Raw genomic sequence first — 16,272 nt, forward strand, 5'->3', positions numbered from 1 at the left:
AACCAAGTTAAGTTTGTTTCCTTATCAGCATACTCAGGATGTCAACTAACAAATAAAGCATTTCTGGAGATTCGTGGAAACAAACAGAAGGGCCCGGGTTTCTTTGGGAACTATTCAAATTCTTCTCAGCCTGGACTGCAAATTAAAAGGAAAAATAGCAGGTCTATTTTATATCCAGCTCCTGAAGCAGGTCACATAACTGAACTCTTATCTTCCAGCTTCTATTCTTAGTGTGAACTTTCACTGACTTGTTTGTTTGTAATTTGTTAAAGCGTGCTACATGTAGGAAATGGACTTCAGGGCAATAAAACTGAAGTCCCTGAAAAGAATACTCATGAACAGTCGAGATCTGAAAAAACAGTACATTTCCTGTGCGCCGTATCAACCATCCTGCAACAACATAGCCAAGTCCAGACTGCGTGAACAGGAAATGACAAGCCTAGAATTACTAATAACGATGAAAGGAGATCAGGCTGTTCCATAGGGACTATGCGTATATAAAGGTATAATTCCAGCTAACACAAGAAACCTTCAAAGCACGAAATGTTAGCGTTCATCAGGAAAGTAACCTAATAAAGGAAGATGCCTTCCGTATCCCAGACAAAGCATAATAGAGAGCTCAGATCTAAATCTGAATGTTCCACCTCCGTCGATGCAATTATCTTCTAAGTATGATGTTTGAATCCAGATCTCAATTCTGGTGTTGACTTTGTCAAATCTCTGTATTTAAACTCCTGCCCAATGCTGCATTACCAGGACCAGGGAATTATTTAGTAAAAAACAAAGTTGAACCTTCTAACATGAAGTCAGCCTATGAATAATTTGTTTGGAGGAAAACACATTTTAAAGATCAGAAACATTTTTTTTAAATAAGGGAAAATTCCTACAAAACATTTCATCTCTATTGCCCTCAGGGTGGTCCACAAAGTCAGGCAAGGATTTCAGGACCACATGGGTGTAACGTGTACATAAAGAAGTATTTCTGTGCTTCTAAGATGAAGCCCTGCGCTGCACAGTTACCATCTCAGAGTTAAAACTGGGTTTGATAACACTGGATCATTCGCTCTGTGCTATAAGACTGTTCCCAAGAGTTCCTATAAAACCCCACAATAGCACCATGGAATTAGTCTGAAGCACTATGGAGGATGAATTTAAGAGCCAAATATCTAAAGTTCAGGCTAAAGATGGGAAAGACCCAAGAAAAGACTTAAAGTGTCTCCACTGTAACTCAAGATAGGAGTAAAGGCTAAACAGCACCACATACCAGAGCCAGTAGGCAGGACTGAGAAACAGTTTCCTTTCTAAGCTTGCAATACATACATATACACTCTCAGAAGCACTCAGCTCTTTACGAACTGTGCTAATATCATGCAAATTGTGTTTCCAGATACTTTCTTCTGCTGTCATTCCTTTCAATGGGTCACACAAAGTTCCCCAGGGTAGCAAAATAAATAGTGTCCCCAGTGCAATAAGGGGACAATCTGTCTCAGACCGTGCATGGGGTCACGCTGTTTGTTAATAACACCTACCAAGGGATTTAGGTGGACGTGGATCTAGGCATGTCCTGCAAAACCACATGATATTGATGGCCTGTCTAAACTTGCTTTCTAGACACTGCAAGATTCTCCAAAATGACCTTCTACATGTCCCTTTCCTCGTGATCACAAAATAAACTACCGAGTTGTACTGCAAAAAAGATCTCTACATTGCTTTTCCTCAAACACAGATGCCTTTGGTTTATATAGCCATAGACAGCAATTATCTTCAGAGATACCCGATTCAAAACATTTCAAATGCAAACAACAGGCCATAAAGGGTAATTAGGAAGGTTGTAAGAGAGGAAACCTAAGCTATAGGGTGAGGGTACATGCTAGCTTCATGCTACTTAATATACAGCTACAGGAAGGAGAGCAGTTGGTAAACTTCCTTGTTCTCCTATAGGTTATATGCAGGTACAGACAAGATGTAGAGGTGCTGTAGTGTTGGGAAATCAGAATTCTCTCTACAAGGATTTCTTGCTACTAACAATACCTTTTATTTTGCCAGGGGATAACAGGGCTGGGGGAGCCTTATACTGTTCACACACAAAGGAATCTTTTACTAATTCCACTTAGATCTTTAGAAGTACTCTTATCAGTTGTAGAAATGGGTCTGCACACGTATTTAATTCAAAATGAAGATAAGGATTTTGATATGAACAAAAAATTAGGGTCTGCGTTTGGATTCCCCCACCTTTCCCATGACTAACAAAGACACAGGTACAATCACCTATGGAGCAGGAGAGCCAAATGATAAACCTCATGTAGTTGGCCTCATCATCTGCTCTTGGCTTCCTGCCATTCTGAAAGCTGGTGAAGGGGAAGTGGCTGAAGAATGGAGGAAGTTCACTATTGACAATACGTTTTGTCTGCTCTTTGGCATGCCTGGGACCAAAGGAGTCCCTAACCAACCCCTTGTCTGCAGAGCAAAATGTAGGTTTGCAGTCACTTTGCTTGCCTGCTCTTCAATTCAACAAGAAAAGATCAGTTCACAGTTATTACAGTTAACCTACATTTGGAAGAGTTCTCCTGTTGTTAGCACTATTTTATCAAGAAACACTGCTTGCTTGCTTTCACTAAATCACACCTGAAATACATCTGTAAACTAGAAGAGAATCACAAATCGACCACTTTGTCTAATTAAAAAATTTCATTCTACTCTGTAATGTCTGTCTCCCTGGCGCACAGGAAGTGCATTAAAGAGATAATAAACACTCATGAAACACATTTAATGACCTAACATTTAAGAGCAGTGCTCTCATTCATTACTGTAACTTTCTGCTGAATTGTCACCATCGAGATTGCTCACAGGCTCAAAAGGTCAGTGTTATTTTTACTGTTGAAATCACAGAGTCTGGGAAACAACTGTGTGTAAATTGCTGATAAACTGGAACAAAGACAGAGGAGAAAAACACTGAACTTGTAAGAATGCAAGTAAACCAGCAGGAAAGGAGGGGAGGGGAAGAATCTTACAGACAGTTTATTAAAAGAACAAAAGAATAAAATCTGGTGCATTTGTTTTCCACTGGTGCAGGAAGCCCAGACTTTAAGCACCTACTATAAATAGAGAGCTCAAATCCTTCATCAAAGCAGGTAGTAATCCACAACAAAATGAATGAATTTTAGGTATAATATGGGAAAAGGAAGATACCATTCCCCTCACAGTAGAAGAAGCTTTGTCTAAATTCTTACTGAAATTAGCCACTTCGTAGAGTAAAAGAGCTGGGAAGACAAAGCAGGGCCTGGAACTTGGCATTTTACAATGCAAGATCCTCAGCAAGAATATTGTTAGAGAATGGAATAAACAGTCATCTAAATTAAGATCAAGTAATCAGTTTTTGAGAAAGATGAATTTGAATCTACTGCATGGTGAACCTGAAAACCCTCAAGGAGGTCCATTCTGAGTGGAAACTGTATGTGAACTCCCCACATTTCATAAAATAAGTTCAATAGGGTTGATAGGGATACCATACAGAAAACAACAGGAACTTTGCAAACATTAAAAGGACTATCTTCAGTCATTTAGTTGTCTATAAAGGGGGTGAATGGAAAGTCATCCCAAATATTCACCTCAGAGCCATCCAAAGTAAAAACAAATGTGGAATACAGGAGACTTAGACTGTCCTTGAGGAGAAAAACAAACAAACAAACACAATAAAGAATTTTAGGAAAGAGAAGTAAATTGTTACTAGATGGCCCCAAAGCTGTAACTCTACAGACAAGCAGCTCTGGCTAAAAGTTTGGCCAAATGACTCCGTACTTTTAATTGTGTGGGCTTGGGTTTGATGCTATTCAAATTGTCCCTCAATGAGGAAATTTGTTCCAATTGCCACTGAACCAGATGCTTCATTCTAGGATAGGCACTGAATATTCTTCCAGCAAGTCAAAGCTTGTAAAGAGCAGTCAGTAAAGAGTAGGTAAAGTGGCTTCGGCTGAATTTGTCCTGATGCATACCACCCAACAGACAGGAGCCCAGAATCAAGATTTTAGGCATTCAGAAGCTTCATGTCTGGGCTCATCCACTGACACCCAGTTTGCAAACTTCTGCTTCAAAATAACTTGATTACTTTGAAATTTACTTCCAAGTAAACAGCTTCTTGTTCCACAAAGGGAGTACGCATACATAGTGCTAATGAGGAGTAATATTCCACTTGAACTGCAAACTTTACTGCAGTCCAAATCAGTTGCCCAGTGTAAACAAGCTCTTTCTTCAGAGAAGTGGGAAGATGACAAGCATGAGAAGTTTTAAGGGCAGCTCATGGAGGGGAGATTGTGAGGCCTCAATGGCACATTTGTGTAAGGAAAGCCAGTATCTCTGGCTCACAGCAACATGTGAAATAGGGAAGATAGTTGCAGCTGCATTTGGCAGAAAAACAGTAGTAACCTAAGCTTGACACTATAAATGATGGTTATTGAACCAGCGTCCTCATGAAAAAGCTAGATGTTGGCAAAAGGGCATGAGGAAGACAAAACAGAAGCTTAATTAACTTAACAGGAAAGCAAAAATCTCCTAGATAAAAGGAAGAGAGCCATTTCTGAGCCAAGTACTTAAAGGGTTCTCAGACCTTCCCAGGCCAAAGAGTTTGTGTGTGTAATGCTGACTTCCTTCCAGCTCTGTCTGTGCCAGAAATAACTCTTCAATGGAGTATATATCATTAGTGTACTTTTTACCAAGCCATTCTTTCAAAAGAAAGCAATACTTGCTGCTGACACACTGCTGGCAAATGAGGAAGAAGGAAGCTGCTTTTATGAAGAGTGTAGCACATTCCTCTATCCCTCTGCCCAAACATATACACATTTGCTGACTTGTAATGGCATGAACTAAAAACTGTATTGAAAAAAATAATAATTAGAGAAAGAGGCAGAGAAAATCTGCAGTGACCAACGTGAGGGTTGACTGGCCTCTTCAAGACATCTTCAGCATCATTTTCCAAAGACCCTTTTGAAGCCTGTATTGCAGATAGTGTCTTTTAAGTTATTATTTTCTTAGCCACAGAAGGGTGAGCCTGGAGCCATGAATGTCACAAAATGCTCTGAAACTTGGCCAGCTGGGTTATAAGTATAGAACTTACACGTTTCCTGAAGATAATAACACAACTCTTCACCCAAGAGAGGCACTGAGAGAAACATAAAAAACATACTATCTATATGCTAATACATCCATCCACCAACTAGCTGTGGTCTGCCTGATGCATTCCAGCTCAGGATCTGAGCTTTAATTTAGGAATAAAGCCCACTTCTATCTTTCACAGTTTCAAAGAGAATAATCCACCCACGAACAGAACAGAGCCGCTGAAATAGCATCTGTAGTCTGTAAAGAACCTGAAATGAAAGATCCAAGAAGTTACGTTCCACCTAAGTATCTCACTGGGCTGCAAAACTCTGAGTGGCTTAATGAAGGAAAAAACAAAATAAAAAGTGCATGTTAACTATTTCGTTGCTAGACAGCAGTATGGGGAGACTGGAGACTAGAAACACAAATGCTAATGGAAGGAGAAAGAAGGAAAACACTGCAAAGTTTTTACTGGTAGACATGACGTTTCTGCTGAGCAAAAACTAGTATACCAGTAATTTCTATGGAAATTTCTAATAGTAGTAATTGTTTGGTTTGGGGTTGGTTTCTTTTCTTTTGTTTGGCTTACCAACCAGTCTCCATCCAGGACCTTTGGTCCAGCCTCACAGAGGAGAATTCTGTGGGTCCAGAGGAGAAGACTGTAGTGAATTTATAGTTCCAACTATCATTAAATATGGAATTTATTCTTTTCCTGGAATGAGTGGGACACTCCTCCCACAGCCAGAAAGGGGATTTTATGTTTTTTCTTGCACACAGAAGTCACCCCACACACAGTGCACTGCATGCATATAGCTGCTTCCTGAAATATTTCAAAATTTGTTTTCCTTAGATTATTTGTGTCTACAGCCACCAGCTGGTCTGTGTCAAAGCCAATATATTCAACATATTATTCCATTATCCTATTAGGTTGAACATGTCCTTCCTCCCACGAGTGCTGTTAAGATATCATTCTTATATAAAAGAGAGAACTTTCGTCCCACTGCCACCTCTTTTCTCCCTCAAAGTAAGGCACAATCCTCAGTGATCAGATGACTTTTTAACCTGTGCTGACATTTTGTGTTCATATATGCAAGAAACGATACCTGGGCATTTACCATCCAGCTCCGTAAGTACATCAAATGGAGGAAAAAACAAAGGCTTAGAAGTCTTGAAAAGACAATGCCTGATGATTTCTTTTTTCAAATGACAGTCTTCTATATTATGTTATTGGACTCTCACTTGAAACCATCATTTCTCTTCAGCACTCATTTCCCAAACTGCTCTCTCAGAATGTCTCGGAAAACATCACAAATTCTGGTCAATGACATTTCAGCTAAGGAAACGGTCACCTTCAAGTTTTCTTCTGCAGGCCCTTCATGCCCCTGGGAATGGGACAGCAAAAATTCCTGGCTGGTTTCCATGACCTCTGGGACTGAACATTCCTTGCTTGAAGAGCCTTCCCAACCTCTACACAAGCTATGATTATGACTGCTAGTGTCAGCAAGGATTAGTCAAAAAATGCCCATTTTAAAGTTTGATAGGAGTAGGAAGGTGCTAAGGAAGTGAGATAAAGCAGAGAGCAAGCATCAAGGGGAATTTTAACTGATGGTGGCAGAAAAAAGGCACTACTTGTCAAAAGGCAATGCTACAACATCATCCCCCTTCATGTATTAGACTTGATTCATTCTCCAGAGCAAAAAGGAGCCTGCAAAGGCTTCATACCCATGTTTTACTCCCTATTTACTCACCTCTTACATCATTGTGTTCTATGGAAAACAGTAGATAGTCACTCACAAACATGACATGGTTTATTTCCTCCTGGTCCCAGCATAATGGCAACCACTGGCATGAGCTCAGCTCCAGGCCAAATTGTGCCTTCAGAAGGCTCTCTAACACAGCACCCTCCTCCTGTGTTAATCAGAAAATCAAGGATAGACACATAATGGTTACCGACCCATCCATCTACCTCTCCTCACTCGTCCGCATCAGAAATGCAACAGGTGCTTCAAGCAGAGACACAGACATGCAAGTAGGCTCCATGTACCCTCTTCAAGAGGCACTAAAAATGTCCCAGAAAGATAGTATTTCTTTCTGCTGCTACTGCATCCTCTCTGGATATAGTTTTTTATGGTCTTTTAACATAAGGGATATATGTTCTCCCTAAGGAGGTATGCTGCCATAGGAAAAGATTAACAGACATGCAACTAAAACATAGAAAATGAATGAATAAATTGGCATCAGGGCAACATGGAAGAGGTTAATGTTAGTACACTGGAGTGGCTAGTGGTTTGTGTTTTACAGATGATGGCAGAGGGGCTTTTAAAGATCTTTTTGCTGAGAAGCTGACATTGAGAATAGTGGTTCCCAGCAGAGGAGAGCAGCACTGGTGCTGCTATTGTGGGATGGGACAGTTGTTATGGGATGCCAAAATGTCTCTCAAAATGTGCTGTGGCTCAGATCATGCACAGTCTCCTTGCTAATACGCTGGGGTACCGTTTTTCATTTCCTTCCTTGCTGGATTGCTATTGTCACTATAAATCCAGATGTTTGCGCTTTGGGAGGGAAGAAGCAATTATACCAAAGGGCTGCTCAGCACTGCAAACCAACGTTGAGTTCAGCTGTGGTCCTCAGCAATTGCAACACTTCTGAGATTCACTCAGCCTTTGCATTCCTTGTACAAAAACACAATGCCCTAATTGTCACATCTGCTGGTTCATGCTATCTCTGCTCTTCCTGTTCACTTTGTGTGTTTAATTTAATGTTAACTACTGCAGTTCCTCAAAGCTTCCTTCTAATGCTGCGTAATTTTCCAGAAGCAAGCACTCTTTAGAAACCAGCAGCAAAATACCTGGAGAGCTTTGTGCACACAAAGCTGCAGGCTTTGGTTCAGAAGGTCTCCCTCTTATTGACCACAGTTTCAAAATGTGAGAGGCAAGACCCTGGAGCCACAGATTAATGGACAGATGCTGGGGAGAGCAATCAGAGGTTGCCTGCAAATGGTCTTTGTAATGATTGTGCAATTTAACCCAGCTAACAGGGAGATGGATGAATGTAGCATGTATGTGTGTTGCTGCTTGCAACCAACAATGGCTCAAGCTGGGCAGAGGGAAAGATGACATGATGCAATTTGCAAGTAATTAGTATGCCTGTAGCCTTTCTTCACCCTTCCATCTCCTTATGCATTAGAGGCAAAATATTAACATTCCAGGCAAAAAAGCTCATCCCATTTTAGACCATCTCATCCTATTTTTTCCTCCTGTTCTGATTTGCCTGCGATTGAACTTGGTTCACCCATACATGCTTACCCTTTATGTATGCCCTCAGCTACTTTCATACACTCAAACAAAACTGAAACGACGGCCATTTCATCTTTCAGCTGCCTGCTCAAAATCCATAGCTCCCATATGGTCTGGAAAAACTCAGACTCATTGTTACATTGATGCTTATTGTTTCTGTTTCTCCTTTGTCTTATTTCTATGGCTAATTCAATTATTTTTTATACTGCATTCTCTTTCAGTTTGTTCAACATGCACAGCTGCTAGCATAGCAAGGGCCAAAGCAAGACACATTTAAGATCATTTCCTTTCTTGCATGCAGAGAGCTCAGTTTAACCCATGGAAAATGTCTCTTTGATGGTTCAGCACCAATCTAACACAGGAAGCACCACAGTGGCTGTTGTTGGGCCTTTGCAGAGATCTGTAGCACCGCATTTTCAAGTCACGTTTCAGACTGTTCTGACACATCATCTCGCTGTTCAACCCATGACAAATAACAGAGAGAAGCAATGAAAACAGTCTAATGCCAGGCCTCTTAGGATGACTTACCTTGTTTAACAACGAGCCCTTTGGGTTTATCAAGCCTCTGTTATCTTGTGCAGGCTGGGACATGTTAGCAGTTTAGTTGGGGTGAAGAAAAACAGTAGTGAGAGCAAGAAAGTCCTGTTTCTATTGATCAGAGCTGCTCACCCTTCAGAGGCACCTCGCTGAAACACCATAACAAAGCATCGATTGTGCTGCTGCTGAGAAACACAGGAAGGTCTTCCTGAGAGCAGTTCCAAAATGCAGCCTGCAGAGAGAGAATGGAGGGAAAAACACTATAACACAATGAGAGGTATGACCCTCCAAAAGGAAAAGGAGACCTCACAAACAGAGACCTCACAAAAGACCTCGTTGCCACATTCCTACCTGATTTCTTAGCATCTCCACAAGGGCTTCAGCCTTGATGCTGTGTCGAAGTCATCTCTGAAGAAGTGTCCTGGTGAAGACAACTGAGTCTCCATCATTGTAGGGAAAATCTTCCTGAGGTGAACGGCCCAAGAAGTCAGCAGAACAATCTGCTTTAGCTTCCACCAAAGGGAAATGTGGAACAAATTAGTTGAAGCCTGAAATCCCACAGACAGCAGAGGGAGCTCTCTCTGCTCTCTGTCCTCCAGCGTCAGACTTAAACCTGCCAGAGTTTAACAGCCAAAGAGAAATGAGAAGTGATGTGAGTACAAACGCTGCTGAATTCCTACACTAAGAGAGATGCCCACATCCGGGGCTGAAGAAGGGCCACATTTTGGAGGTTGCTTCTCCTGCTGTACAGCCTGGCTGTAAACAGCCCACACCAAGTGCTTTAGGTGCCGGTAGGGGACAGATCCCAAAACAGGAGTTTAGTTCACATTCTGGTTTGAATCCAGAGTTTCACTGGGGGTGAAGAAACAGGAGTGAGGCCTGGACTGTGTCCTGGAAGCAAGCACTGCTGTGCTGCTGGATAATCCTGAAGGCTGTTCTGTGACACCTCCAACTGCTGCTTATGTGACACAGTTCCCTGTGAATCTCAAAGACCTCACCTGACAATCACTGGAGAAGAGACAGATGCTGTGGGAGCCGATTCCAACCAAGTTAGCAACCAACATTTCTATAAATACCAAATGCTAAGGAGCTAAAGGAATAAATGGTCAGGGGTTAAACGTCAAGTTTATGCTATTGTAATGCACAGCAGATGCTTCCCAGTCTGCTCACTGGCACATCACTGGTAACACGGTCTCTGCAGCTCTGACAGTCCAGGGCGTCAGAAGTTACCTTTCCCCCAACACGTGCTTCCCACGTTGAAGGAACAGAAATTGCCTCTACTCTGCAAATCCCACAACCTTGCTTAGAAGAAAACAAACCCTTCAGGCAGCCCTTTTCTGCTGCCCTGGCCAGCAGGAGGAAATGCTGCACATAAGTGAGAAGCTCAGTGCTGCTGCTGCTGCTTCCTGGCTCCCATACTAAAAGGGAGCATGGGGGTCTGTGATGGAGAACAGTCCCACAGAGAAACTGCCACAGAAGGAGCCAGGCCAGAGGCCTTGCGTGCAGAGGAAAGCAGGCACCGTCAAGAGACAGCAAAAGTAGGCAGGGAGAGCAGAGAGACACACAACAAAGTCTGGATTTACAAGAACAAAAGGGTTTTCTTCTGTTCCTCCAATTACCTCTGCCAGCAATCCTACCCTGTTCCTCCCCCACCCATGCAACCTCACCTTCAATTACCTCAGGAAAATTCGTTACAGGAAGATGCCCTGAGTGGATCAAATTAGTGCCTTACAAAAGCTCGTTTGGGAAGCATCCATGTGATCATTATTCAGTTAGCAGGCGGGGATGGAGTGGGGATGCCAAGTGAAGAGCTGAATGCTCAAGGCATACTGACATGGCTTCAGCCTATTCAGAAGACACAGTCACAGAATGTCACCCTGCTTCTTCAGGGTACAGCAGCTTGGGGGCATGGGATCTTATAGAAACATCCTCCTCCTGCTTATGCTGCTCCAGGGAAATGGGATGTAACACGCTGGCAGCAGCTGTGAGCAAATAAGATTGTCCACACAGCAGCTGTAGAGGGAATGGGACTGGACAGAGATAAATTCCTGTGTCTGACAATAGCTAGTGGGCTCCAGGCAGACTAGCAGCTGCAAAGCACCCAGTTCTCTGTGCTGGTTCAGATGACCAGGCACCTCTGGGACTGTGCTGGTGAAGAAAAGAGGCAGAACAAGTCTGCTTCCATCTATTTTTATACTGCAGACCCATCTGCTCCTCTCCACAGCTGGCAAGGCATGGAGCTCAGCTTAGATCCTCCCAACAAAAGCCTCTTTATGAGGCATGGGAATCCCTCCCTCCCTCTACCAATACCACTTGGGTTGGATTGCCCGAGCAGAGCTATTTTGAGCACCACAGGTGGCTTCTCCATCTCTTTGGACACAGGATGGAGCAGCAGATGCCTCACACAACACTTCCCAGCAGTACCACTGGGGACAAAGCTGAGAAGCACACAGGACCTGTAGACATGCCACACAGCAGAGGCCAACAGGAGTGCAGGGAATGGGCTTCATGGGCGAGACAGAGCAGTGTCTACCTACACAGAGACAAAAGTACTGATTCTGGGACAGAAAGGCAAGGGTAACATCCAATCTTTACCCTTAGCAAGCACTAACTCACCCACTCCCAGGCCCATTCCCCGTGACAAGGCCTGACATCTGCTTGCTCCAAGCTTTGTCCCCCTGACACACAGACAGCAGAATTGCTCCCAGCCGCTTGTTTCTCAGTTATCTGACTGCACAGATACTATTTCCTGTGTTTATTTTTCTTGTCTGGCTAGTTGGCCTGGAGGGTCTCACCTGCTGGAAAACTGCCATTGCTTCCCCATCTGCAGCAATGACCAAGGCTCAGCAAAAGAAAAACAGCCTTAGGTCACTTTTAACTTCCTTAGAACCAGAAGAGGGTAAAGGCCACAGATGCCAACATGGAGCATGTTCCTTTGTGCCTTACCTGGAAGCTGACATCAGCAGATGCATCTCTTGAGGAAGCACAGCAAGGACACCTATTTGCAGCACTGGCACACTGACTGCATGGGTACATGCAGGATGACCTCCATTCAGAGAGAGCTAAAATGTCTGTGCAGCAAACAGAGCACAGTCTTATAAGACCTGATTCACACGCAGGCTTCAGAGCTCTGTGTCATCTGTATGTCACCAACATCCTGACCCCAGAGCACAACCTCATGCTTCTGATGGGAAGAAAACCATCAAACTCATCCTGGGAGGATCAGTAAGTCCCACGTGGTGCTTCCAGATCAAGTGCTGGTCCTCCTGCAAGGGAAACAGAGACTGCTGTTAGCGTGCAGACAGCGCAGACCATACCACAGAGCCACACGGTGAACACTTAGAGTTATGTTGTTGCTACACTATTTTTGGGAAGCTCAGGTTGTGCTGAACCATGTAAAAGGGACGGACAGCCCCAGCATCTCAGATAAGCTTCTTGTGCTGCCTGGGTCTTGTATGCTGTGGGAAAGGTGGGATCACCTGCAAATGGAGAATATAGGAGGGAAAGGAACCAGCATGGGAAGCAAGTGCTCAGAGGAAGCAAGATGTAAAGATTTATTGTGAAAAGACTAAATTCCCAAGCATTAGTTTAGTCAATAAGAAAAGGGGACCTTGGGTTTAACTCAGTTGCAGTTGAATGTGACATGGGTTAATGCTGCAGATTGGAAGGTCTCAGTGCAAGTCAGGGATATTACTGTATATTTCCTCTGGAAGGAAATCAAAATGCTATTTCTCATGAATTCAGAAAGAACACAGCTGTAGAAGAAGCAGCTGACTCTCAGCTTTAGTTGTGGCATTGAGTTACCAGTGGTGGGAGAAAAGACTACTTCTGATTTTCTAATGCAACCTTTAGCATTTTGCTCCTTCTGGAATTAAGAGGATGATCTTCAGGAGGGTCTGAGATTTTTTGTCTCCACCCTATTTCTATTAGTGCTTTTGGCACGAATATAAAGAAAGGCAGGAAACACTTGGAATACTGGACTGCTCCCATATGGCAGACACCTCAGAAATGAAGCAACCAGTTGTCCTTTACTTTAAGGTGCTGAGCACTCATGCAATCAGTGCTGAGCAGTCACCTCTTGAGGCTCTGCCTTTGGCTCAGCCATAACCATTGTGAACTCAATGTGGTCTCTCTGGGATGAGGAATGCAAACACTTACCTCCACCTCCCCAGTGCATTTTTGCTCTGCAGAGTAACTTCAGTCTGATATTACCATCACAAAATGGCTTCAAGTTTAGCAGCAAATGATTCCCAGTTGTTTTCAATGGAGCACTGTATTTTGCTGCCCCAGCCACCAGGTTTAGCTCAGGAAACCTGTCTGTGATTGCTCTCATCAGTTAGCAGAAGAGATGGCTTGGGAAGGATTCACCAGCAGCAGGCAAGCCTCAGAGCTGCCATTCCTGTCACCTGCAAAATTGGCCACATCCTCTGGATAATGGAGATGTTTAATATCGCAGGATCCAGAGTGCATGGCAGAGCTGCTCAAAAGGCAATGCAGGAAGCAATACTGGTCAGTGCTGATTGAAATGCTTGATAGGTTATGCAGTAATGCAAAAGGATGGAAGTCCTTGCCCCGGGATTCACACCAGTGCAAGCAGTATTCTTACTTTGCAAGATATTCCTTTTCTTTTTCTTGCCCAGCAATTAAAGTTTGCATCAGCACGACCTTCATCCAGCCTGGATCAGCATGGGCAGACATGCCAGGCCCAGTGCACCTGCCTGCAGAAGGCTCAGCATCTGCCATTGCTCAGCCCTTCAGCACACCTTCAAAATAGGAACTTGGCAAACAAAGCTCATAGAGTGCACTGCTAAGCAGAACATTCTGCCGAGTCCCAACACCGGGACTGCATGTTATAGGGCACTTGCCAATTCCTGAGTCAACTTTATTTATTAAACACTAGAAAGGTCATGACGAATCTCAAAAGATAAAATCTGTGTCTGTCAAGCTGCCTTCCTTATTTTCATTGGCCCAGACACTCTCGTTCCACACCAACAATAACAGGACATGGGTTCAAGAGGCACCATGAGTGCAGCTTACTCTGAGATGGCCCAGGCTTGTTTTGCATTCTTCATAGAACCAATCCAGGCTATTCAGTTGTCTCTTTATTAGGTCTCCCCTCCCCCTCCCCTGGATATAATCATCACACTGGGCAGCTTTGCACCCTTTAAAACTCCAAAGCACAAGCACATAAGAGTTCCAAAGACTGGATGATGCCAAATGCCCAAATGATACAGGTGCAAGTTTTCCTGTAAAGTATTCAACTAATATATGCTTAACTCATATTTAGAATAAAATCCTGGACTAATACCAGCCCAAAAGGCATCCCCATGACCTCACCAACAGCTGAGGCAGCAAGATACTCCACGTGCATGGACTTTCTTCACTCTCATTCCAGGCTGTTATCTAATCTTCTTGCCTTAGGTAAGGCAAAAAATCAGAGCTGCCCAGGGCTCTGGGTAAATCCTTGGCAAACAAAACCTGAGTGATTGCAGCTCTGGTGCTTCATTTTCTAAGCCAGAAGGCTTAAAGTCTACCCAGAACTCTGAAGAAGTTGCAGTCACCTCTCTGGAGAGCAGCGGGATACTCCCAAAAACCACAGTCCCAGGTCAGGAGTTCAGTAGATCAGGCTCAGACCACACAGTATGGATTCACACTCCAAATAACCTCATCTTCACACAGTTTACTCTAAATCGGGAGCTCAAAAGTTCTTTGCCTTTCACTTGCCAAAATATCACCGTGCTGTTCTCAGCCCCACACTTAGCACAGCTCATTTGGTTTCATGCACTGTAAGGACTCTACTTTTCAAAATGAACCTAATTTTCCAAGATCTGGGTAGAACTTTCCTGTCACTCAGCAGGGTCTCAGTGGCAAACACTGCAGTTTCACAGTAGAGTAATAATGCTGCTCACAAGAGTAGTGCACTCTGCAGCCAAAAAATCCTACAACCGTCACATCCATCTGAGGAAATGACTCCAATATCCAGAACCATCCTCCTTTCTTCAGCAGCACTGAAGAGGAGACTGGGAGGTCAAGAAAAATAACACAGCTTCACTTACATTCAGTGAGACTCCAAACTGCAATGAGTTGCATCATCTAACATCAGGGATCAGAGGTGGAGTCGTCCCAGGATCTGAGCTGGCAGAAGTCACACATGGAGAATCTCACTTGTTCACTTTGGCCAAAATGCAAGACAGTGGGGAATGTTTCCAATGACAGTAAATTGTGAGGTCCATAGGGCCCCAGAAAAGATGTGCAGAGCTTTTAACCCCCCAAAATTTCTCCTTGAAATACATGGTAGCTGTGAGCACAGCAGGTGCTTGTCTGCACTATTCTTAGCAGCAAAGGCTTCCTGTTCAAGGGCAGAAGTGACAAGGAAGATCCTGCTGCTTTAAACCTGCAAAACACATTTTAGACAAAGCATGTCATCCACCTGTTTGCAGGGAAAATGCCATCCTCCACCGCTCCATCCTATTTCAACACTCAAAAATGTCATCAGTTCCCAGCAGTGCAGTAAATATTGCCCTGATGAGCTGTGTTGTCCCTCAGCTCAGTCTATAGCAGCTGCCCTGCAGTTCAGTTTCTCTGGGTTACCATGCCAAGGTGTAGATCTCTGAAGTTAGATTTCCAGATGAGGCCAATTGTGTTGCTGAATTGGGAGCTCTCTCTGTTCTTCCAAGTACTTGCTTTCTTCCCAGGACCAGGTACAGCCATTGTTCCCCAGGGCTCCTGCAGACCCATTGTTCCTCCCAGCTCCTGGCCTTTGATGCCACAGAACAAAATGCAGGCTGTTTGTGAAAGGAGGGGAAAAAAATCAAAAAGCTTTTCAATTACACGGTTGAACAGCTCAGGCCCAGCTGGTCACACAGCACCAGGGTGCCAGAACCTCTCCAAGAAACAGAGCCTCCAGTGAGGCCTCCAGCCCAGCTGCAAAGTGAAATGTTAGAGGGAATGAGCATAGCTGGTGGTTATCTGGTGAACTTTCATTTCGACACTTCCAATTCCAAATGCTCCTGGATCGTACAGACTTTCACTACCCCCTTGCCCCCCTCATATACTCATTTAGTAGCTGCCAGCTGTGAAGAGCTGGAAATTATTCCTGCTGCATACTGTCAGCATTGCTCAGAATTGGCCTGAGAGGCACCAGTAGCATCTAGATTCATTGCTTCCATTTCCAAACTACTTTGGCTGACATCATGCTGGGGCAAGCCCAGTCTAAGCAGCATTGGCAGAGGGTTGAAGCAGTGGTGTTACGGTCTGATGTGTGGAAGGAGACTCAGAAGGCTGAGATGCTCCAGTCATAGCTGTGTTCCAGGTACCTTTTCCAGATTCTGCTATGTAACACTGTTCC

This window comes from Coturnix japonica, chromosome 15, assembly GCF_001577835.2.
Source record: "Coturnix japonica isolate 7356 chromosome 15, Coturnix japonica 2.1, whole genome shotgun sequence".
Lineage (NCBI taxonomy): Eukaryota > Metazoa > Chordata > Aves > Galliformes > Phasianidae > Coturnix > Coturnix japonica.